Source organism: Taudactylus pleione, unplaced genomic scaffold, assembly GCF_031769625.1.
Source record: "Taudactylus pleione unplaced genomic scaffold, aTauple2 ptg000174l, whole genome shotgun sequence".
Lineage (NCBI taxonomy): Eukaryota > Metazoa > Chordata > Amphibia > Anura > Myobatrachidae > Taudactylus > Taudactylus pleione.
The window spans coordinates 6,359,558-6,384,496 of NW_028284576.1; the positions used below are offsets into that span (position 1 = coordinate 6,359,558).

The following is a 24,939-nucleotide window of genomic DNA, read 5'->3' on the forward strand; positions in this document are numbered from 1 at the left end:
GTCAGGAATGTTATTCTTCACATGATATATTACAGCAAATTTTGGTTCCAAAATCTTATCTGGAGAATGCGGGCATCGATCCCGCTACCTCTCGCATGCTAAGCGAGCGCTCTACCATTTGAGCTAATTCCCCTTTGATGTTAAAACCATTTACACCACTTACACCAGGAGGACTGGATTACATTTAGAGATAACATCTCAAAAACATCCATTAGCCTCAAGTTTAGTGAAATCCCATTATCGTTGGTATTTTGTACCTTAATGATTTCATAAAATGTTTCCTTCTTTATCACCATTGTGTTGGAGACTTTGTGGGGCTGAGGAAACTCTCCCACATCTGGTGGCACTGTCACAACTTACTTCCATTGTGAACAGAGATACATTCTTACTTTCCTTCTCATAGGAATTTTAATGCCCAACTCCCTGTCATATTCCCTTTTATCTCATTATATTTCTGATATTCCTAAGTATACCCACAAATTTATAACGCATATTTGGAGTGCTACCAAATGCCATATAACTTTATATTGAAAAAACTCAGTTCCACCATTCTCTATCTTTATTATAAATACAATTTGGCACATCTATCATTGTGAATGCATAACTTGAATTTTTCATAACACTGCAAATAAGTTCTCATATTCTTGGATCCTTGGACTAACTGAAATCCCCCTATTTCAACCCTTTTATAACTGGATTGATTTGCCCCAATCATGACTAAGATATTTTCACACCCTGACAAAATTCTCAATTCACAGGGTATAATCCTGTTATTTTTTACTTTGCACAAGTTCATATTATAGTGTCCATTTGTAAGAAATGATCCAAGTTAGAAACTTTTAAGCAGTTTAAGTTCAGTTCTGCTGGTTCATCTTCCCTTACTGATAATATCCATTAGAAAGCACTTTCACGCGTCTCTGTGGCGCAATTGCTTAACGCGTTCAGTTGTTAATCAAAAGTTTGGTGGTTCAATCCCACCCAGGAATGTCTTTAGTATTTGTTATTCTGTGGCAGGAGGAATCTATATTTGACAAAATTTACCAGCCATTTGTCTACATTTTACCTCAATACACAAACTTACATGGAAATTAGCAGCTATGACTTTACTAACTCTACATCCATGGCTTTCCAGCTAGTGTTAGATAATACTAGAAAGAACTTTACAAATTGAAAACAAGTGATCAGTCCTAAGAAGATTTAGAGAATAAGCTAAAAATTCACAGTGACTTTTAGCCAGAAGAATAAGAAAAATGTATTAATATATACCAGATACTGGGATCCACTGGGTTAATTCTGAGAAGTTGATTCAATTATTAACAAAGGGGGAAAGTTAACCTTGCAACAGTATAGTAACACCAGTTACAGCAGTTCAAATTTGACCACTAGCAACCCGATATCACTTTTTATGCAGCATTATGGGGCTACAACAAATTGCTGCAAGTTTGGAACTACCATAAGTGTGGCTTATAGTCAGTTACTCACAGGAAATGTGGTGTATCAGCTCTTTGAATCAACCCCAAATTGTTTGCATTTAATTTTCAAGATAACTATATGTAACTCAGCATTCCTCTGGGGCATCAGAAGAAAATAAAAACAGTGAAGAATTTTGGTCAGGAATGTTATTCTTCACTTGATATATTGCAGCAAATTTTGGTTCCAAAATGTTATCTGGAGAATGCGGGCATCGATCCCGCTACTTCTCGCATGCTAAGCGAGCGCTCTACCATTTGAGCTAATTCCCCTTTGATGTTAAAGCCATTTACACCACTTACACCAGGAGGACTGGATTACATTTAGAGATAACATCTCAAAAACATCCATTAGCCTCAAGTTTAGTGAAATCCCATTATCGTTGGTATTTAGTACCTTAATGATTTCATAAAATGTTTCCTTCTTTAAACCCATTGTGTTGGAGACTTTGTGGGGCGGAGTAAACTGTCCCACATCTGGTGGCACTGTCACAACTTACTTCCCTTGTGAACAGAGATACATTGTCTTACTTTCCTTCTCATAGGAATTTTAATGCCCAACTCCCTGTCTTATTCCCATTTATCTCATTATATTTCTGATATTCCTAAGTATACCCACAAATTTATAACGCATATTTTGAGTGCTACCAAGTGCCATATAGCTTTATATTGAAAAAACTCATTTCCACCATTCTCTATCTTCATTATAAATACAATATGGCACACCTATCATTGTGAATACATCACTAGAATTTTTCATAACACTGCAAATAAATTCTCATATTCTTGGATCCTTGGACTAACTGAAATCCCCCTATTTCAACCCTTTTATAACTGGATTGATTCGCCCCCATCATGACTAAGATATTTTCACACCCTGACAAAATTCTCAATTCACAGGGTATAATCCTGTTATTTCTTACTTTGCACAAGTTCATATTATAGTGTCCATTTGTAAGAAATGATCCAAGTTAGAAACTTTTAAGCAGTTTAAGTTCAGTTCTGCTGGTTCATCTTCCCTTACTGATAATATCCATTAGAAAGCACTTTCACGTGTCTCTGTGGCGCAATTGCTTAATGTGTTCAGTTGTTAATCAAAAGTTTGGTGATTCAAGCCCACCCAGGAATGTCTTTAGTATTTGTTATTCTGTGGCAGGAGGATTCTATATTTGACAAAATTTACCAGCCATTTGTCTACATTTTACCTCAATACACAAACTTACATGGAAATTAACAGCTATGACTTTACTAACTCTACATCCATGGCTTTCCAGCTAGTGTTAGATAAAACTAGAAAGAACTTTACAAATTGAAAACAAGTGATCAGTCCTAAGAAGATATAGAGAATAAGCTAAAAATTCATGGTGACTTTTAGCCAGAAGAATAAGAAAAATGTATTAATATATACCAGATACTGGGATCCACAGGGTTAATTCTGAGAAGTTGATTCAATTATTTACAAAGGGGGTAAGTTAACCTTGCAACAGTATAGTAACACCAGTTACAGTAGTTGAAATTGGACCCCTAGCAACCCGATATCACTTTTTTATGCAGCATTATGGGGCTACAACAAATTGCTGCAAGTTTGGAGCTACCATACATGTGGCTTATAGTCAGCTACTCACAGGAAATGTGGTGTATCAGCTCTTTGAATCAACCCCAAATTGTTTGCATGTAATTTTCAAGATAACTATATGTAACTCAGCATTCCTCTGGGGCATCAGAAGAAAATAAAAACAGTGAAGAATTTTGGTCAGGAATGTTATTCTTCACTTGATATATTGCAGCAAATTTTGGTTCCAAAATCTTATTTGGAGAATGCGGGCATCGATCCCGCTACCTCTCGCACGCTAAGCGAGCGCACTACCATTTGAGCTAATTCCCCTTTGATGTTAAAACCATTTACACCACTTACACCAGGAGGACTGGATTACATTTAGAGATAACATCTCAAAAACATCCATTAGCCTCAAGTTTAGTGAAATCCCATTATCGTTGGTATTTAGTACCTTAATGATTTCATAAAATGTTTCCTTCTTTTTCACCATTGTGTTGGAGACTTTGTGGGGCTGAGGAAACTGTCCCACATCTGGTGGTACTGTCACAACTTACTTCCATTGTGAACAGAGATACATTGTCTTTCTTTCCTTCTCATAGGAATTTTAATGCCCAACTCCCTGTCATATTCCCTTTTATCTCATTATATTTCTGACATTCCTAAGTCTACCCACAAATTTATAACGCATATTTTGAGTGCTACCAAGTGCCATATAGCTTTATATTGAAAAAACTCAGTTCCACCATTCTCTATCTTTATTAAAAATACAATTTGGCACATCTATCATTGTGAATACATAACTTGAATTTTTCATAACACTGCAAATAAGTTCTCATATTCTTGGATCCTTGGACTAACTGAAATCCCCCTATTTCAACCCTTTTATAACTGGATTGATTCGCCCCCATCATGACTAAGATATTTTCACACCCTGACAAAATTCTCAATTCACAGGGTATAATCCTGTTATTTTTTACTTTGCACAAGTTCATATTATAGTGTCCATTTGTAAGAAATGATCCAAGTTAGAAACTTTTAAGCAGTTTAAGTTCAGTTCTGCTGGTTCATCTTCCCTTACTGATAATATCCATTAGAAAGCACTTTCACGTGTCTCTGTGGCGCAATTGCTTAACGTGTTCAGTTGTTAATCAAAAGTTTTGTGATTCAAGCCCACCCAGGAACGTCTTTAGTATTTGTTATTCTGTGGCAGGAGGATTCTATATTTGACAAAATTTACAAGCCATTTGTCTACATTTTACCTCAATACACAAACTTACATGGAAATTAACAGCTATGACTTTACTAACTCTACATCCATGGCTTTCCAGCTAGTGTTAGATAAAACTAGAAAGAACTTTACAAATTGAAAACAAGTGATCAGTCCTAAGAAGATATAGAGAATAAGCTAAAAATTCACGGTGACTTTTAGCCAGAAGAATAAGAAAAATGTATTAATATATACCAGATACTGGGATCCACTGGGTTAATTCTGAGAAGTTGATTCAATTATTTACAAAGGGGGTAAGTTAACCTTGCAACAGTATAGTAACACCAGTTACAGCAGTTGAAATTGGACCCCTAGCAACCCGATATCACTTTTTTATGCAGCATTATGGGGCTACAACAAATTGCTGCAAGTTTGGAGCTACCATACATGTGGCTTATAGTCAGCTACTCACAGGAAATGTGGTGTATCAGCTCTTTGAATCAACCCCAAATTGTTTGCATGTAATTTTCAAGATAACTATATGTAACTCAGCATTCCTCTGGGGCATCAGAAGAAAATAAAAACAGTGAAGAATTTTGGTCAGGAATGTTATTCTTCACTTGATATATTGCAGCAAATTTTGGTTCCAAAATCTTATATGGAGAATGCGGGCATCGATCCCGCTAACTCTCGCACACTAAGCGAGCGCACTACCATTTGAGCTAATTCCCCTTTGATGTTAAAACAATTTACACCACTTACACCAGGAGGACTGGATTACATTTAGAGATAACATCTCAAAAACATCCATTAGCCTCAAGTTTAGTGAAATCCCATTATCGTTGGTATTTAGTACCTTAATGATTTCATAAAATGTTTCCTTCTTTATCACCATTGTGTTGGAGACTTTGTGGGGCTGAGGAAACTGTCCCACATCTGGTGGTACTGTCACAACTTACTTCCATTGTGAACAGAGATACATTGTCTTTCTTTCCTTCTCATAGGAATTTTAATGCCCAACTCCCTGTCATATTCCCTTTTATCTCATTATATTTCTGACATTCCTAAGTCTACCCACAAATTTATAACGCATATTTTGAGTGCTACCAAGTGCCATATAGCTTTATATTGAAAAAACTCAGTTCCACCATTCTCTATCTTTATTAAAAATACAATTTGGCACATCTATCATTGTGAATACATAACTTGAATTTTTCATAACACTGCAAATAAGTTCTCATATTCTTGGATCCTTGGACTAACTGAAATCCCCCTATTTCAACCCTTTTATAACTGGATTGATTCGCCCCCATCATGACTAAGATATTTTCACACCCTGACAAAATTCTCAATTCACAGGGTATAATCCTGTTATTTTTTACTTTGCACAAGTTCATATTATAGTGTCCATTTGTAAGAAATGATCCAAGTTAGAAACTTTTAAGCAGTTTAAGTTCAGTTCTGCTGGTTCATCTTCCCTTACTGATAATATCCATTAGAAAGCACTTTCACGTGTCTCTGTGGCGCAATTGCTTAACGTGTTCAGTTGTTAATCAAAAGTTTTGTGATTCAAGCCCACCCAGGAACGTCTTTAGTATTTGTTATTCTGTGGCAGGAGGATTCTATATTTGACAAAATTTACAAGCCATTTGTCTACATTTTACCTCAATACACAAACTTACATGGAAATTAACAGCTATGACTTTACTAACTCTACATCCATGGCTTTCCAGCTAGTGTTAGATAAAACTAGAAAGAACTTTACAAATTGAAAACAAGTGATCAGTCCTAAGAAGATATAGAGAATAAGCTAAAAATTCACGGTGACTTTTAGCCAGAAGAATAAGAAAAATGTATTAATATATACCAGATACTGGGATCCACTGGGTTAATTCTGAGAAGTTGATTCAATTATTTACAAAGGGGGTAAGTTAACCTTGCAACAGTATAGTGACACCAGTTACAGCAGTTGAAATTGGACCCCTAGCAACCCGATATCACTTTTTTATGCAGCATTATGGGGCTACAACAAATTGCTGCAAGTTTGGAGCTACCATACATGTGGCTTATAGTCAGCTACTCACAGGAAATGTGGTGTATCAGCTCTTTGAATCAACCCCAAATTGTTTGCATATAATTTTCAAGATAACTATATGTAACTCAGCATTCCTCTGGGGCATCAGAAGAAAATAAAAACAGTGAAGAATTTTGGTCAGGAATGTTATTCTTCACTTGATGTATTGCAGCAAATTTTGTTTCCAAAATCTTATCTGGAGAATGCGGGCATCGATCCCGCTACCTCTCGCACGCTAAGCGAGCGCTCTACCATTTGAGCTAATTCCCCTTTGATGTTAAAACCATTTACACCACTTACACCAGGAGGACTGGATTACATTTAGAGATAACATCTCAAAAACATCCATTAGCCTCAAGTTTAGTGAAATCCCATTATCGTTGGTATTTAGTACCTTAATGATTTCATAAAATGTTTCCTTCTTTATCACCATTGTGTTGGAGACTTTGTGGGGCTGAGGAAACTGTCCCACATCTGGTGGTACTGTCACAACTTACTTCCATTGTGAACAGAGATACATTGTCTTACTTTCCTTCTCATAGGAATTTTAATGCCCAACTCCCTGTCATATTCCCTTTTATCTCATTATATTTCTGACATTCCTAAGTCTACCCACAAATTTATAACGCATATTTTGAGTGCTACCAAGTGCCATATAGCTTTATATTGAAAAAACTCAGTTCCACCATTCTCTATCTTTATTAAAAATACAATTTGGCACATCTATCATTGTGAATACATACCTTGAATTTTTCATAACACTGCAAATAAGTTTTCATATTCTTGGATCCTTGGACTAACTGAAATCCCCCTATTTCAACCCTTTTATAACTGGATTGATTCGCAACCATCATGACTAAGATATTTTCACACCCTGACAAAATTCTCAATTCACAGGGTATAATCCTGTTTTTTTTTACTTTGCACAAGTTCATATTATAGTGTCCATTTGTAAGAAATGATCCAAGTTAGAAACTTTTAAGCAGTTTAAGTTCAGTTCTGCTGGTTCATCTTCCCTTACTGATAATATCCATTAGAAAGCACTTTCACGTGTCTCTGTGGCGCAATTGCTTAACGCGTTCAGTTGTTAATCAAAAGTTTGGTGGTTCAAGCCCACCCAGGAATGTCTTTAGTATTTGTTATTCTGTGGCAGGAGGATTCTATATTTTACAAAATTTACCAGCCATTTGTCTACATTTTACCTCAATACACAAACTTACATGGAAATTAACCGCTATGACTTTACTAACTCTACATCCATGGCTTTCCAGCTAGTGTTAGATAATACTAGAAAGAACTTTACATATTGAAAACAAGTGATCAGTCCTAAGAAGAGATAGAGAATAAGCTAAAAATTCACGTTGACTTTTAGCCAGAAGAATAAGAAAAATGTATTAACATATACCAGATACTGGGATCCACTGGGTTAATTCTGAGAAGTTGATTCAATTATTTACAAAGGGGGTAAGTTAACCTTGCAACAGTATAGTAACACCAGTTACAGCAGTTGAAATTGGACCCCTTGCAACCCGATATCACTTTTTTATTGCGCATTATGGGGCTACAACAAATTACTGCAAGTTTGGAGCTACCATAAGTGTGGCTTATAGTCAGTTACTCACAGGAAATGTGGTGTATCAGCTCTTTGAATCAACCCCAAATTGTTTGCATGTAATTTTCAAGATAACTATATGTAACTCAGCATTCCTCTGGGGCATCAGAAGAAAATAAAAACAGTGAAGAATTTTGGTCAGCAATGTTATTCTCACATGATATATTGCAGCAAATTTTGGTTCCAAAATGTTATCTGGAGAATGCAGGCATCGATCCCGCTACCTCTCGCATGCTAAGCAAGCACTCTACCATTTGAGCTAATTCCCCTTTGATGTCAAAACCATTTACACCACTTACACCAGGAGGACTGGATTACATTTAGGGATAACATCTCAAAAACATCCATTAGCCTCAAGTTTAGTGAAATCCCATTATCATTGGTATTTAGTACCTTAATGATTTCATAAAATGTTTCCTTCTTTATCACCATTGTGTTGGAGACTTTGTGGGGCTGAGGAAACTGTCCCACATCTGGTGGCACTATCACAACTTACTTCCATTGTGAACAGAGAAACATTGTCTTACTTTCCTTCTCATAGGAATTTTAATGCCCAACTCCCTGTCATATTCCCTTTTATCTCATTATATTTCTGATATTCCTAAGTATACCCACAAATTTATAACACATATTTTGAGTGCTACCAAATGCCATATAGCTTTATATTGAAAAAACTCATTTCCACCATTCTCTATCTTTATTATAAATACAATTTGGCACATCTATCATTATGAATACATCACTAGAATTTTTCATAACACTGCAAATAAGTTCTCATATTCTTGGATCCTTGGACTTACTGAAATCCCCCTATTTCAACCCTTTTATATCTGGATTGATTCGCCCCCATCATGACTAAGATATATTCACACCCTGACAAAATTCTCAAATCACAGGGTATAATCCTGTTATTTCTTACTTTGCACAAGTTCATATTATAGTGTCCATTTGTAAGAAATGATCCAAGTTAGAAACTTTTAAGCAGTTTAAGTTCAGTTCTGCTGGTTCATCTTCCCTTACTGATAATATCCATTAGAAAGCACTTTCACGTGTCTCTGTGGTGCAATTGCTTAATGCGTTCAGTTGTTAATCAAAAGTTTGGTGGTTCAAGCCCACCCAGGAACATGTTTAGTATTTGTTATTCTGTGGCAGGAGGATTCCATATTTGACAAAATTTACAAGCCATTTGTCTACATTTTACCTCAATACACAAACTTACATGGAAATTAACAGCTATGACTTTACTAACTCTACATCCATGGCTTTCCAGCTAGTGTTAGATAATACTAGAAAGAACTTTACAAATTGAAAACAAGTGATCAGTCCTAAGAAGATATAGAGAATAAGCTAAAAATTCACGGTGACTTTTAGCCAGAAGAATAAGAAAAATGTATTAATATATACCAGATACTGGGATCCACAGGGTTAATTCTGAGAAGTTGATTCAATTATTTACAAAGGGGGTAAGTTAACCTTGCAACAGTATAGTAACACCAGTTACAGCAGTTGAAATTGGACCCCTAGCAACCCGATATCACTTTTTTATGCAGCATTATGGGGCTACAACAAATTGCTGCAAGTTTGGAGCTACCATACGTGTGGCTTATAGTCAGCTATTCACAGGAAATGTGGTGTATCAGCTCTTTGAATCAACCCCAAATTGTTTGCATGGAATTTTCAAGATAACTATATGTAACTCAGCATTCCCCTGGTGCATCAGAAGAAAATAAAAACAGTGAAGAATTTTGGTCAGGAATGTTATTCTTCACTTGATATATTGCAGCAAATTTTGGTTCCAAAATCTTATCTGGAAAATGCGGGCATCGATCCCGCTACCTCTTGCACGCTAAGCGAGCGCTCTACCATTTGAGCTAATTCCCCTTTGATGTTAAAACCATTTACACCACTTACACCAGGACGACTGGATTACATTTAGAGATAACATCTCAAAAACATCCATTAGCCTCAAGTTTAGTGAAATCCCATTATCGTTGGTATTTAGTACCTTAATGATTTCATAAAATGTTTCCTTCTTTATCACCATTGTGTTGGAGACTTTGTGGTGCTGAGGAAACTGTCCCACATCTGGTGGTACTGTCACAACTTACTTCCATTGTGAACAGAGATACATTGTCTTTCTTTCCTTCTCATAGGAATTTTAATGCCCAACTCCCTGTCATATTCCCTTTTATCTCATTATATTTCTGACATTCCTAAGTCTACCCACAAATTTATAACGCATATTTTGAGTGCTACCAAGTGCCATATAGCTTTATATTGAAAAAAACTCAGTTCCACCATTCTCTATCTTTATTAAAAATACAATTTGGCACATCTATCATTGTGAATACATAACTTGAATTTTTCATAACACTGCAAATAAGTTCTCATATTCTTGGATCCTTGGACTAACTGAAATCCCCCTATTTCAACCCTTTTATAACTGGATTGATTCGCCCCCATCATGACTAAGATATTTTCACACCCTGACAAAATTCTCAATTCACAGGGTATAATCCTGTTTTTTTTTACTTTGCACAAGTTCATATTATAGTGTCCATTTGTAATAAATGATCCAAGTTAGAAACTTTTAAGCAGTTTAAGTTCAGTTCTGCTGGTTCATCTTCCCTTACTGATAATATCCATTAGAAAGCACTTTCACATGTCTCTGTGGCGCAATTGCTTAACGCGTTCAGTTGTTAATCAAAAGTTTGGTGGTTCAAGCCCACCCAGGAACGTCTTTAGTATTGTTATTCTGTGGCAGGAGGATTCTATATTTGACAAAATTAACCAGCCATTTGTCTACATTTTACCTCAATACACAAACTTACATGGAAATTAACAGCTATGACTTTACTAACTCTACATCCATGGCTTTCCAGCTAGTGTTAGATAATACTAGAAAGAACTATACAAATTGAAAACAAGTGATCAGTCCTAAGAAGATATAGAGAATAAGCTAAAAATTCACAGTGACTTTTAGCCAGAAGAATAAGAAAAATTTATTAATATATTCCAGATACTGGGATCCACTGGGTTAATTCTGAGAAGTTGATTCAATTATTTACAAAGGGGGTAAGTTAACCTTGCAACAGTATAGTAACACCAGTTACAGCAGTTCAAATTGGACCCCTTGCAACCCGATATCACTTTTTATTGCATCATTATGGGGCTACAACAAATTGCTGCAAGTTTGGAGCTACCATAAGTGTGGCTTATAGTCAGTTACTCACAGGAAATGTGGTGTATCAGCTCTTTGAATCAACCCCAAATTGTTTGCATGTAATTTTCAAGATAACTATATGTAACTCAGCATTCCTCTGGGGCATCAGAAGAAAATAAAAACAGTGAAGAATTTTGGTCAGGAATGTTATTCTTCACATGATATATTACAGCAAATTTTGGTTCCAAAATCTTATCTGGAGAATGCGGGCATCGATCCCGCTACCTCTCGCATGCTAAGCGAGCGCTCTACCATTTGAGCTAACTCCCCTTTGATGTTAAAACCATTTACACCACTTACACCAGGAGGACTGGATTACATTTAGAGATAACATCTCAAAAACATCCATTAGCCTCAAGTTTAGTGAAATCCCATTATCGTTGGTATTTAGTACCTTAATGATTTCATAAAATGTTTCCTTCTTTATCACGATTGTGTTGGAGACTTTGTGGGGCTGAGGAAACTCTCCCACATCTGGTGGCACTGTCACAACTTACTTCCATTGTGAACAGAGATACATTCTTACTTTCCTTCTCATAGGAATTTTAATGCCCAACTCCCTGTCATATTCCCTTTTATCTCATTATATTTCTGATATTCCTAAGTATACCCACAAATTTATAACGCATATTTGGAGTGCTACCAAATGCCATATATCTTTATATTGAAAAAACTCAGTTCCACCATTCTCTATCTTTATTATAAATACAATTTGGCACATCTATCATTGTGAATGCATAACTTGAATTTTTCATAACACTGCAAATAAGTTCTCATATTCTTGGATCCTTGGACTAACTGAAATCCCCCTATTTCAACCCTTTTATAACTGGATTGATTCGCCCCCATCATGACTAAGATATTTTCACACCCTGACAAAATTCTCAATTCACAGGGTATAATCCTGTTATTTTTTACTTTGCACAAGTTCATATTATAGTGTCCATTTGTAAGAAATGATCCAAGTTAGAAACTTTTAAGCAGTTTAAGTTCAGTTCTGCTGGTTCATCTTCCCTTACTGATAATATCCATTAGAAAGCACTTTCACGCGTCTCTGTGGCGCAATTGCTTAACGCGTTCAGTTGTTAATCAAAAGTTTGGTGGTTCAATCCCACCCAGGAATGTCTTTAGTATTTGTTATTCTGTGGCAGGAGGATTCTATATTTGACAAAATTTACCAGCCATTTGTCTACACATGGCTTTCCAGCTAGTGTTAGATAATACTAGAAAGAACTATACAAATTGAAAACAAGTGATCAGTCCTAAGAAGATATAGAGAATAAGCTAAAAATTCACAGTGACTTTTAGCCAGAAGAATAAGAAAAATTTATTAATATATTCCAGATACTGGGATCCACTGGGTTAAATCTGACAAGTTGATTCAATTATTTACAAAGGGGGTAAGTTAACCTTGCAACAGTATAGTAACACCAGTTACAGCAGTTGAAATTGGACCCCTTGCAACCCGATATCACTTTTTTATTGCAGCATTATGGGGCTACAACAAATTACTGCAAGTTTGGAGCTACCATAAGTGTGGCTTATAGTCAGTTACTCACAGGAAATGTGGTGTATCAGCTCTTTGAATCAACCCCAAATTGTTTGCATGTAATTTTCAAGATAACTATATGTAACTCAGCATTCCTCTGGGGCATCAGAAGAAAATAAAAACAGTGAAGAATTTTGGTCAGAATGTTATTCTTCACATGATATATTGCAGCAAATTTTGGTTCCAAAATGTTATCTGGAGAATGCGGGCATCGATCCCGCTACCTCTCGCATGCTAAGCAAGCACTCTACCATTTGAGCTAATTCCACTTTGATGTCAAAGCAATTTACACCACTTACACCAGTAGGACTGGATTACATTTAGAGATAACATCTCAAAAACATCCATTAGCATCAAGTTTAGTGAAATCCCATTATCATTGGTATTTAGTACCTTAATGATTTCATAAAATGTTTCCTTCTATATCACCATTGTGTTGGAGACTTTGTGGGGCTGAGGAAACTTTCCCACATCTGGTGGTACTGTCACAACTTACTTCCATTGTGAACAGAGATACATTGTCTTTCTTTCCTTCTCATAGGAATTTTAATGCCCAACTCCCTGTCATATTCCCTTTTATCTCATTATATTTCTGACATTCCTAAGTCTACCCACAAATTTATAACGCATATTTTGAGTGCTACCAAGTGCCATATAGCTTTATATTGAAAAAACTCAGTTCCACCATTCTCTATCTTTATTAAAAATACAATTTGGCACATCTATCATTGTGAATACATAACTTGAATTTTTCATAACACTGCAAATAAGTTCTCATATTCTTGGATCCTTGGACTAACTGAAATCCCCCTATTTCAACCCTTTTATAACTGGATTGATTCGCCCCCATCATGACTAAGATATTTTCACACCCTGACAAAATTCTCAATTCACAGGGTATAATCCTGTTTTTTTTTACTTTGCACAAGTTCATATTATAGTGTCCATTTGTAATAAATGATCCAAGTTAGAAACTTTTAAGCAGTTTAAGTTCAGTTCTGCTGGTTCATCTTCCCTTACTGATAATATCCATTAGAAAGCACTTTCACATGTCTCTGTGGCGCAATTGCTTAACGCATTCAGTTGTTAATCAAAAGTTTGGTGGTTCAAGCCCACCCAGGAATGTCTTTAGTATTTGTTATTCTGTGGCAGGAGGATTCTATATTTGACAAAATTTACCAGCCATTTGTCTACATTTTACCTCAATACACAAACTTACATGGAAATTAACAGCTATGACTTTACTAACTCTACATCCATGGCTTTCCAGCTAGTGTTAGATAAAACTAGAAAGAACTATACAAATTGAAAACAAGTGATCAGTCCTAAGAAGATATAGAGAATAAGCTAAAAATTCACAGTGACTTTTAGCCAGAAGAATAAGAAAAATGTATTAATATATTCCAGATACTGGGATCCACTGGGTTAATTCTGAGAAGTTGATTCAATTATTTACAAAGGGGGTAAGTTAACCTTGCAACAGTATAGTAACACCAGTTACAGCAGTTCAAATTGGACCCCTTGCAACCCGATATCACTTTTTATTGCAGCATTATGGGGCTACAACAAATTGCTGCAAGTTTGGAGCTACCATAAGTGTGGCTTATAATCAGTTACTCACAGGAAATGTAGTGTATCAGCTCTTTGAATCAACCCCAAATTGTTTGCATGTAATTTTCAAGCTAACTATATGTAACTCAGCATTCCTCTGGGGCATCAGAAGAAAATAAAAACAGTGAAGAATTTTGGTCAGGAATGTTATTCTTCACATGATATATTACAGCAAATTTTGGTTCCAAAATCTTATCTGGAGAATGCGGGCATCGATCCCGCTACCTCTCGCATGCTAAGCGAGCGCTCTACCATTTGAGCTAATTCCCCTTTGATGTTAAAACCATTTACACCACTTACACCAGGAGGACTGGATTACATTTAGAGATAACATCTCAAAAACATCCATTAGCCTCAAGTTTAGAGAAATCCCATTATCACTGGTATTTAGTACCTTAATGATTTCATAAAATGTTTCCTTCTTTATCACCATTGTGTTGGAGACTTTGTGGGGCTGAGGAAACTGTCCCACATCTGGTGGTACTGTCACAACTTACTTCCATTGTGAACAGAGATACATTGTCTTACTTTCCTTCTCATAGGAATTTTAATGCCCAACTCCCTGTCATATTCCCTTTTATCTCATTATATTTCTGATATTCCTAAGTATACCCACAAATTTATAACACATATTTTGAGTGCTACCAAATGCCATATAGCTTTATATTGAAAAAATTCATTTCCACCATTCTCTATCTTTATTATAAATACAATTTGGCACATCTATCATTATGAATACATCACTAGAATTTTTCATAACACTGCAAATAAGTTCTCATATTCTTGGATCCTTGGACTAACTGAAATCCCCCTATTTCAACCCTTTTATATCTGGATTGATTCGCCCCCATCATGACTAAGATATTTTCACACCCTGACAAAATTCTCAAATCACAGGGTATAATCCTGTTATTTCTTACTTTGCACAAGTTCATATTATAGTGTCCATTTGTAAGAAATGATCCAAGTTAGAAACTTTTAAGCAGTTTAAGTTCAGTTCTGCTGGTTCATCTTCCCTTACTGATAATATCCATTAGAAAGCACTTTCACGTGTCACTGTGGTGCAATTGCTTAATGCGTTCGGTTGTTAATCAAAAGTTTGGTGGTTCAAGCCCACCCAGGAACATGTTTAGTATTTGTTATTCTGTGGCAGGAGGATTCCATATTTGACAAAATTTACCAGCCATTTGTCTACATTTTACCTCAATACACAAACTTACATGGAAATTAACAGCTATGACTTTACTAACTCTACATCAATGGCTTTCCAGCTAGTGTTAGATAATACTAGAAAGAACTTTACAAATTGAATACAAGTGATCAGTCCTAAGAAGATATAGAGAATAAGCTAAAAATTCACGGTGACTTTTAGCCAGAAGAATAAGAAAAATGTATTAATATATACCAGATACTGGGATCCACTGGGTTAATTCTGAGAAGTTGATTCAATTATTTACAAAGGGGGTAAGTTAACCTTGCAACAGTATAGTAACACCAGTTACAGCAGTTGAAATTGGACCCCTAGCAACCCGATATCACTTTTTTATGCAGCATTATGGGGCTACAACAAATTGCTGCAAGTTTGGAGCTACCATACGTGTGGCTTATAGTCAGCTATTCACAGGAAATGTGGTGTATCAGCTCTTTGAATCAACCCCAAATTGTTTGCATGTAATTTTCAAGATAACTATATGTAACTCAGCATTCCCCTGGGGCATCAGAAGAAAATAAAAACAGTGAAGAATTTTGGTCAGGAATGTTATTCTTCACTTGATATATAGCAGCAAATTTTGGTTCCAAAATCTTATCTGGAGAATGTGGGCATCGATCCCGCTACCTCTCGCACGCTAAGCAAGCGCTCTACCATTTGAGCTAATTCCCCTTTGATGATAAAACCATTTACACCACTTACACCAGGACGACTGGATTACATTTAGAGATAACATCTCAAAAACATCCATTAGCCTCAAGTTTAGTGAAATCCCATTATCGTTGGTATTTAGTACCTTAATGATTTCATAAAATGTTTCCTTCTTTATCACCATTGTGTTGGAGACTTTGTGGGGCTGAGGAAACTGTCCCACATCTGGTGGTACTGTCACAACTTACTTCCATTGTGAACAGAGATACATTGTCTTTCTTTCCTTCTCATAGGAATTTTAATGCCCAACTCCCTGTCATATTCCCTTTTATCTCATTATATTTCTGACATTCCTAAGTCTACCCACAAATTTATAACGCATATTTTGAGTGCTACCAAGTGCCATATAGCTTTATATTGAAAAAACTCAGTTCCACAATTCTCTATCTTTATTAAAAATACAATTTGGCACATCTATCATTGTGAATACATAACTTGAATTTTTCATAACACTGCAAATAAGTTCTCATATTCTTGGATCCTTGGACTAACTGAAATCCCCCTATTTCAACCCTTTTATAACTGGATTGATTCGCCCCCATCATGACTAAGGTATTTTCACACCATGACAAAATTCTCAATTCACAGGGTATAATCCTGTTTTTTTTTACTTTGCACAAGTTCATATTATAGTGTCCATTTGTAAGAAATGATCCAAGTTAGAAACTTTTAAGCAGTTTAAGTTCAGTTCTGCTGGTTCATCTTCCCTTACTGATAATATCCATTAGAAAGCACTTTCACGTGTCTCTGTGGCGCAATTGCTTTACGCATTCAGTTGTTAATCAAAAGTTTGGTGGTTCAAGCCAACCCAGGAATGTCTTTAGTATTTGTTATTCTGTGGCATTAGGATTCTATATTTGACAAAATTAACCAGCCATTTGTCTACATTTTACCTCAATACACAAACTTACATGGAAATTAACAGCTATGACTTTACTAACTCTACATCCATGGCTTTCCAGCTAGTGTTAGATAATACTAGAAAGAACTATACAAATTGAAAACAAGTGATCAGTCCTAAGAAGATATAGAGAATAAGCTAAAAATTCACAGTGACTTTTAGCCAGAAGAATAAGAAAAATTTATTAATATATTCCAGATACTGGGATCCACTGGGTTAATTCTGAGAAGTTGATTCAATTATTTACAAAGGGGGTAAGTTAACCTTGCAACAGTATAGTAACACCAGTTACAGCAGTTCAAATTGGACCCCTTGCAACCCGATATCACTTTTTATTGCAGCATTATGGGGCTACAACAAATTGCTGCAAGTTTGGAGCTACCATAAGTGTGGCTTATAGTCAGTTACTCACAGGAAATGTAGTGTATCAGCTCTTTGAATCAACCCCAAATTGTTTGCATGTAATTTTCAAGATAACTATATGTAACTCAGCATTCCTCTGGGGCATCAGAAGAAAATAAAAACAGTGAAGAATTTTGGTCAGGAATGTTATTCTTCACATGATATATTACAGCAAATTTTGGTTCCAAAATCTTATCTGGAGAATGCGGGCATCGATCCCGCTACCTCTCGCATGCTAAGCGAGCGCTCTACCATTTGAGCTAATTCCCCTTTGATGTTAAAACCATTTACACCACTTACACCAGGAGGACTGGATTACATTTAGAGATAACATCTCAAAAACATCCATTAGCCTCAAGTTTAGTGAAATCCCATTATTGTTGGTATTTAGTACCTTAATGATTTCATAAAATGTTTCCTTCTTTATCACCATTGTGTTGGAGACTTTGTGGGGCTGAGGAAACTCTCCCACATCTGGTGGCACTGTCACAACTTACTTCCATTGTGAACAGAGATACATTCTTACTTTCCTTCTCATAGGAATTTTAATGCCCAACTCCCTGTCATATTTCCTTTTATCTCATTATATTTCTGACATTCCTAAGTCTACCCACAAATTTATAACGCATATTTTGAGTGCTACCAAGTGCCATATAGCTTTATATTGAAAAAACTCAGTTCCACAATTCTCTATCTTTATTAAAAATACAATTTGGCACATCTATCATTGTGAATGCATAACTTGAATTTTTCATAACACTGCAAATAAGTTCTCATATTCTTGGATCCTTGGACTAACTGAAATCCCCCTATTTCAACCCTTTTATAACTGGATTGATTCGCCCCCATCATGACTAAGATATTTTCACACCCTGACAAAATTCTCAATTCACAGGGTATAATCCTGTTTTTTTTTACTTTGCACAAGTTCATATTATAGTGTCCATTTGTAAGAAATGATCCAAGTTAGAAACTTTTAAGCAGTTTAAGTTCAGTTCTGCTGGTTCATCTTCCCTTACTGATAATATCCATTAGAAAGCATTTTCACGTGTCTCTGTGGCGCAATTGCTTTACGCATTCAGTTGTTAATCAAAAGTTTGGTGGTTCAAGCCAACCCAGGAATGTCTTTAGTATTTGTTATTCTGTGGCATTAGGATTCTATATTTGACAAAATTAACCAGCCATTTGTCTACATTTTACCTCAATACACAAACTTACATGGAAATTAACAGCTATGACTTTACTAACTCTACATCCATGGCTTTCCAGCTAGTGTTAGATAATACTAGAAAGAACTATACAAATTGAAAACAAGTGATCAGTCCTAAGAAGATATAGAGAATAAGCTAAAAATTCACAGTGACTTTTAGCCAGAAGAATAAGAAAAATTTATTAATATATTCCAGATACTGGGATCCACTGGGTTAATTCTGAGAAGTTGATTCAATTATTTACAAAGGGGGTAAGTTAACCTTGCAACAGTATAGTAACACCAGTTACAGCAGTTCAAATTGGACCCCTTGCAACCCGATATCACTTTTTATTGCAGCATTATGGGGCTACAACAAATTGCTGCAAGTTTGGAGCTACCATAAGTGTGGCTTATAGTCAGTTACTCACAGGAAATGTAGTGTATCAGCTCTTTGAATCAACCCCAAATTGTTTGCATGTAATTTTCAAGATAACTATATGTAACTCAGCATTCCTCTGGGGCATCAGAAGAAAATAAAAACAGTGAAGAATTTTGGTCAGGAATGTTATTCTTCACATGATATATTACAGCAAATTTTGGTTCCAAAATCTTATCTGGAGAATGCGGGCATCAATCCCGCTACCTCTCGCATGCTAAGCGAGCGCTCTACCATTTGAGCTAATTCCCCTTTGATGTTAAAACCATTTACACCACTTACACCAGGAGGACTGGATTACATTTAGAGATAACATCTCAAAAACATCCATTAGCCTCAAGTTTAGTGAAATCCCATTATTGTTGGTATTTAGTACCTTAATGATTTCATAAAATGTTTCCTTCTTTATCACCATTGTGTTGGAGACTTTGTGGGGCTGAGGAAACTCTCCCACATCTGGTGGCACTGTCACAACTTACTTCCATTGTGAACAGAGATACATTCTTCCTTTCCTTCTCATAGGAATTTTAATGCCCAACTCCCTGTCATATTCCCTTTTATCTCATTATATTTCTGACATTCCTAAGTCTACCCACAAATTTATAACGCATATTTTGAGTGCTACCAAGTGCCATATAGCTTTATATTGAAAAAACTCAGTTCCACAATTCTCTATCTTTATTAAAAATACAATTTGGCACATCTATCATTGTGAATGCATAACTTGAATTTTTCATAACACTGCAAATAAGTTCTCATATTCTTGGATCCTTGGACTAACTGAAATCCCCCTATTTCAACCCTTTTATAACTGGATTGATTCGCCCCCATCATGACTAAGATATTTTCACACCCTGACAAAATTCTCATTTCACAGGGTATAATCCTGTTTTTTTTTACTTTGCACAAGTTCATATTATAGTGTCCATTTGTAAGAAATGATCCAAGTTAGAAACTTTTAAGCAGTTTAAGTTCAGTTCTGCTGGTTCATCTTCCCTTACTGATAATATCCATTAGAAAGCATTTTCACGTGTCTCTGTGGCGCAATTGCTTTAAGCATTCAGTTGTTAATCAAAAGTTTGGTGGTTCAAGCCCACCCAGGAATGTCTTTAGTATTTGTTATTCTGTGGCAGGAGGATTCTATATTTGACAAAATTAACCAGCCATTTGTCTACATTTTACCTAAATACACAAACTTACATGGAAATTAACAGCTATGACTTTACTAACTCTACATCCATGGCTTTCCAGCTAGTGTTAGATAATACTAGAAAGAACTATACAAATTGAAAACAAGTGATCAGTCCTAAGAAGATATAGAGAATAAGCTAAAAATTCACAGTGACTTTTAGCCAGAAGAATAAGAAAAATGTATTAATATATTCCAGATACTGGGATCCACTGGGTTAATTCTGAGAAGTTGATTCAATTATATACAAAGGGGGTAAGTTAACCTTGCAACAGTATGGTAACACCAGTTACAGCAGTTCAAATTGGACCCCTTGCAACCCGATATCACTTTTTATTGCAGCATTATGGGGCTACAACAAATTGCTGCAAGTTTGGAGCTACCATAAGTGTGGCTTATAGTCAGTTACTCACAGGAAATGTAGTGTATCAGCTCTTTGAATCAACCCCAAATTGTTTGCATGTAATTTTCAAGATAACTATATGTAACTCAGCATTCCTCTGGGGCATCAGAAGAAAATAAAAACAGTGAAGAATTTTGGTCAGGAATGTTATTCTTCACATGATATATTACAGCAAATTTTGGTTCCAAAATCTTATCTGGAGAATGCGGGCATCTATCCCGCTACCTCTCGCATGCTATGCAAGCGCTCTACCATTTGAGCTAATTCCCCTTTGATGTTAAAACCATTTACACCACTTACACCAGGAGGACTGGATTACATTTAGAGATAACATCTCAAAAACATCCATTAGCCTCAAGTTTAGTGAAATCCCATTATCGTTGGTATTTAGTACCTTAATGATTTCATAAAATGTTTCCTTCTTTATCACCATTGTGTTGGAGACTTTGTGGGGCTGAGGAAACTCTCCCACATCTGGTGGCACTGTCACAACTTACTTCCATTGTGAACAGAGATACATTCTTACTTTCCTTCTCATAGGAATTTTAATGCCCAACTCCCTGTCATATTCCCTTTTATCTCATTATATTTCTGATATTCCTAAGTATACCCACAAATTTATAACGCATATTTGGAGTGCTACCAAATGCCATATATCTTTATAATGAAAAAACTCAGTTCCACCATTCTCTATCTTTATTATAAATACAATTTGGCACATCTATCATTGTGAATGCATAACTTGAATTTTTCATAACACTGCAAATAAGTTCTCATATTCTTGGATCCTTGGACTAACTGAAATCCCCCTATTTCAACCCTTTTATAACTGGATTGATTCGCCCCCATCATGACTAAGATATTTTCACACCCTGACAAAATTCTCAATTCACAGGGTATAATCCTGTTATTTTTTACTTTGCACAAGTTCATATTATAGTGTCCATTTGTAAGAAATGATCCAAGTTAGAAACTTTTAAGCAGTTTAAGTTCAGTTCTGCTGGTTCATCTTCCCTTACTGATAATATCCATTAGAAAGCACTTTCACGCGTCTCTGTGGTGCAATTGCTTAACGCGTTCAGTTGTTAATCAAAAGTTTGGTGGTTCAAGCCCACCCAGGAATGTCTTTAGTATTTGTTATTCTGTGGCAGGAGGATTCTATATTTGTCAAAATTTACCAGCCATTTGTCTACATTTTACCTCAATACACAAACTTACATGGAAATTAACAGCTATGACTTTACTAACTCTACATCCATGGCTTTCCAGCTAGTGTTAGGTAATACTAGAAAGAACTTTACAAATTGAAAACAAGTGATCAGTCCTAAGAAGATATAGAGAATAAGCTAAAAATTCACAGTGACTTTTAGCCAGAAGAATAAGAAAAATTTATTAATATATTCCAGATACTGGGAACCACTGGGTTAATTCTGAGAAGTTGATTCAATTATTTACAAAGGGGGTAAGTTAACCTTGCAACAGTATAGTAACACCAGTTACAGCAGTTGAAATTGGACCCCTTGCAACCCGATATCACTTTTTTATTGCAGCATTATGGGGCTACAACAAATTACTGCAAGTTTGGAGCTACCATAAGTGTGGCTTATAGTCAGTTACTCACAGGAAATGTGGTGTATCAGCTCTTTGAATCAACCCCAAATTGTTTGCATGTAATTTTCAAGATAACTATATGTAACTCAGCATTCCTCTGGGGCATCAGAAGAAAATAAAAACAGTGAAGAATTTTGGTCAGGAATGTTATTCTTCACATGATATATTGCAGCAAATTTTGGTTCCAAAATGTTATCTGGAGAATGCGGGCATTGATCCCGCTACCTCTTGCATGCTAAGCAAGCACTCTACCATTTGAGCTAATTCCCCTTTGATGTCAAAGCCATTTACACCACTTACACCAGTAGGACTGGATTACATTTAGAGATAACATCTCAAAAACATCCATTAGCCTCAAGTTTAGTGAAATCCCATTATCATTGGTATTTAGTACCTTAATGATTTCATAAAATGTTTCCTTCTTTATCACCATTGTGTTGGAGACTTTGTGGGGCTGAGGAAACTGTCCCACATCTGGTGGTACTGTCACAACTTACTTCCATTGTGAACAGAGATACATTGTCTTACTTTCCTTCTCATAGGAATTTTAATGCCCAACTCCCTGTCATATTCCCTTTTATCTCATTATATTTCTGATATTCCTAAGTATACCCACAAATTTATAACACATATTTTGAGTGCTACCAAATGCCATATAGCTTTATATTGAAAAAACTCATTTCCACCATTCTCTATCTTTATTATAAATACAATTTGGCACATCTATCATTATGAATACATCACTAGAATTTTTCATAACACTGCAAATAAGTTCTCATATTCTTGGATCCTTGGACTAACTGAAATCCCCCTATTTCAACCCTTTTATATCTGGATTGATTCGCCCCCATCATGACTAAGATATTTTCACGCCCTGACAAAATTCTCAAATCACAGGGTATAATCCTGTTATTTCTTACTTTGCACAAGTTCATATTATAGTGTCCATTTGTAAGAAATGATCCAAGTTAGAAACTTTTAAGCAGTTTAAGTTCAGTTCTGCTGGTTCATCTTCCCTTACTGATAATATCCATTAGAAAGCACTTTCACGTGTCACTGTGGTGCAATTGCTTAATGCGTTCGGTTGTTAATCAACAGTTTGGTGGTTCAAGCCCACCCAGGAACATGTTTAGTATTTGTTATTCTGTGGCAGGAGGATTCCATATTTGACAAAATTTACCAGCCATTTGTCTACATTTTACCTCAATACACAAACTTACATGGAAATTAACAGCTTTGACTTTACTAACTCTACATCAATGGCTTTCCAGCTAGTGTTAGATAATACTAGAAAGAACTTTACAAATTGAATACAAGTGATCAGTCCTAAGAAGATATAGAGAATAAGCTAAAAATTCACGGTGACTTTTAGCCAGAAGAATAAGAAAAATGTATTAATATATACCAGATACTGGGATCCACTGGGTTAATTCTGAGAAGTTGATTCAATTATTTACAAAGGGGGTAAGTTAACCTTGCAACAATATAGTAACACCAGTTACAGCAGTTGAAATTGGACCCCTAGCAACCCGATATCACTTTTTTATGCAGCATTATGGGGCTACAACAAATTGCTGCAAGTTTGGAGCTACCATACGTGTGGCTTATAGTCAGCTATTCACAGGAAATGTGGTGTATCAGCTCTTTGAATCAACCCCAAATTGATTGCATGTAATTTTCAAGATAACTATATGTAACTCAGCATTCCCCTGGGGCATCAGAAGAAAATAAAAACAGTGAAGAATTTTGGTCAGGAATGTTATTCTTCACTTGATATATTGCAGCAAATTTTGGTTCCAAAATCTTATCTGGAGAATGCGGGCATCGATCCCGCTACCTCTCGCACGCTAAGCGAGCGCTCTACCATTTGAGCTAATTCCCCTTTGATGTTAAAACCATTTACACCACTTACACCAGGAGGACTGGATTACATTTAGAGATAACATCTCAAAAACATCCATTAGCCTCAAGTTTAGTGAAATCCCATTATCGTTGGTATTTAGTACCTTAATGATTTCATAAAATGTTTCCTTCTTTATCACCATTGTGTTGGAGACTTTGTGGGGCTGAGGAAACTGTCCCACATCTGGTGGTACTGTCACAACTTACTTCCATTGTGAACAGAGATACATTGTCTTTCTTTCCTTCTCATAGGAATTTTAATGCCCAACTCCCTGTCATATTCCCTTTTATCTCATTATATTTCTGACATTCCTAAGTCTACCCACAAATTTATAACGCATATTTTGAGTGCTACCAAGTGCCATATAGCTTTATATTGAAAAAACTCAGTTCCACCATTCTCTATCTTTATTAAAAATACAATTTGGCACATCTATCATTGTGAATGCATAACTTAAATTTTTCATAACACTGCAAATAAGTTCTCATATTCTTGGATCCTTGGACTAACTGAAATCCCCCTATTTCAACCCTTTTATAACTGGATTGATTCGCCCCCATCATGACTAAGATTTTTTCACACCCTGACAAAATTCTCAATTCACAGGGTATAATCCTGTTTTTTTTTGCTTTGCACAAGTTCATATTATAGTGTCCATTTGTAAGAAATGATCCAAGT

The 24,939-nt window shown here is 35.8% G+C and overlaps 7 non-coding genes across 7 annotated transcripts; all 7 read right to left on the reverse strand.

Moving 5' to 3' along the window:
* Window positions 1-60: 60 nt before the first annotated feature.
* TRNAA-AGC (transfer RNA alanine (anticodon AGC)) lies at window positions 61-133 on the reverse strand. The gene has a single exon. It is a non-coding gene; the product is annotated as a tRNA-Ala (tRNA).
* Window positions 134-6,505: 6,372 nt separating this feature from the next.
* Window positions 6,506-6,578, reverse strand: TRNAA-AGC (transfer RNA alanine (anticodon AGC)). The gene has a single exon. It is a non-coding gene; the product is annotated as a tRNA-Ala (tRNA).
* Window positions 6,579-11,340: 4,762 nt separating this feature from the next.
* Window positions 11,341-11,413, reverse strand: TRNAA-AGC (transfer RNA alanine (anticodon AGC)). The gene has a single exon. It is a non-coding gene; the product is annotated as a tRNA-Ala (tRNA).
* Window positions 11,414-14,500: 3,087 nt separating this feature from the next.
* On the reverse strand, window positions 14,501-14,573 carry TRNAA-AGC (transfer RNA alanine (anticodon AGC)). Its single transcript has one exon. It is a non-coding gene; the product is annotated as a tRNA-Ala (tRNA).
* Window positions 14,574-17,724: 3,151 nt separating this feature from the next.
* TRNAA-AGC (transfer RNA alanine (anticodon AGC)) lies at window positions 17,725-17,797 on the reverse strand. Its single transcript has one exon. It is a non-coding gene; the product is annotated as a tRNA-Ala (tRNA).
* Window positions 17,798-22,555: 4,758 nt separating this feature from the next.
* On the reverse strand, window positions 22,556-22,628 carry TRNAA-AGC (transfer RNA alanine (anticodon AGC)). Its single transcript has one exon. It is a non-coding gene; the product is annotated as a tRNA-Ala (tRNA).
* Window positions 22,629-24,167: 1,539 nt separating this feature from the next.
* On the reverse strand, window positions 24,168-24,240 carry TRNAA-AGC (transfer RNA alanine (anticodon AGC)). The gene has a single exon. It is a non-coding gene; the product is annotated as a tRNA-Ala (tRNA).
* Between the last annotated feature and the right edge of the window lie 699 nt (window positions 24,241-24,939).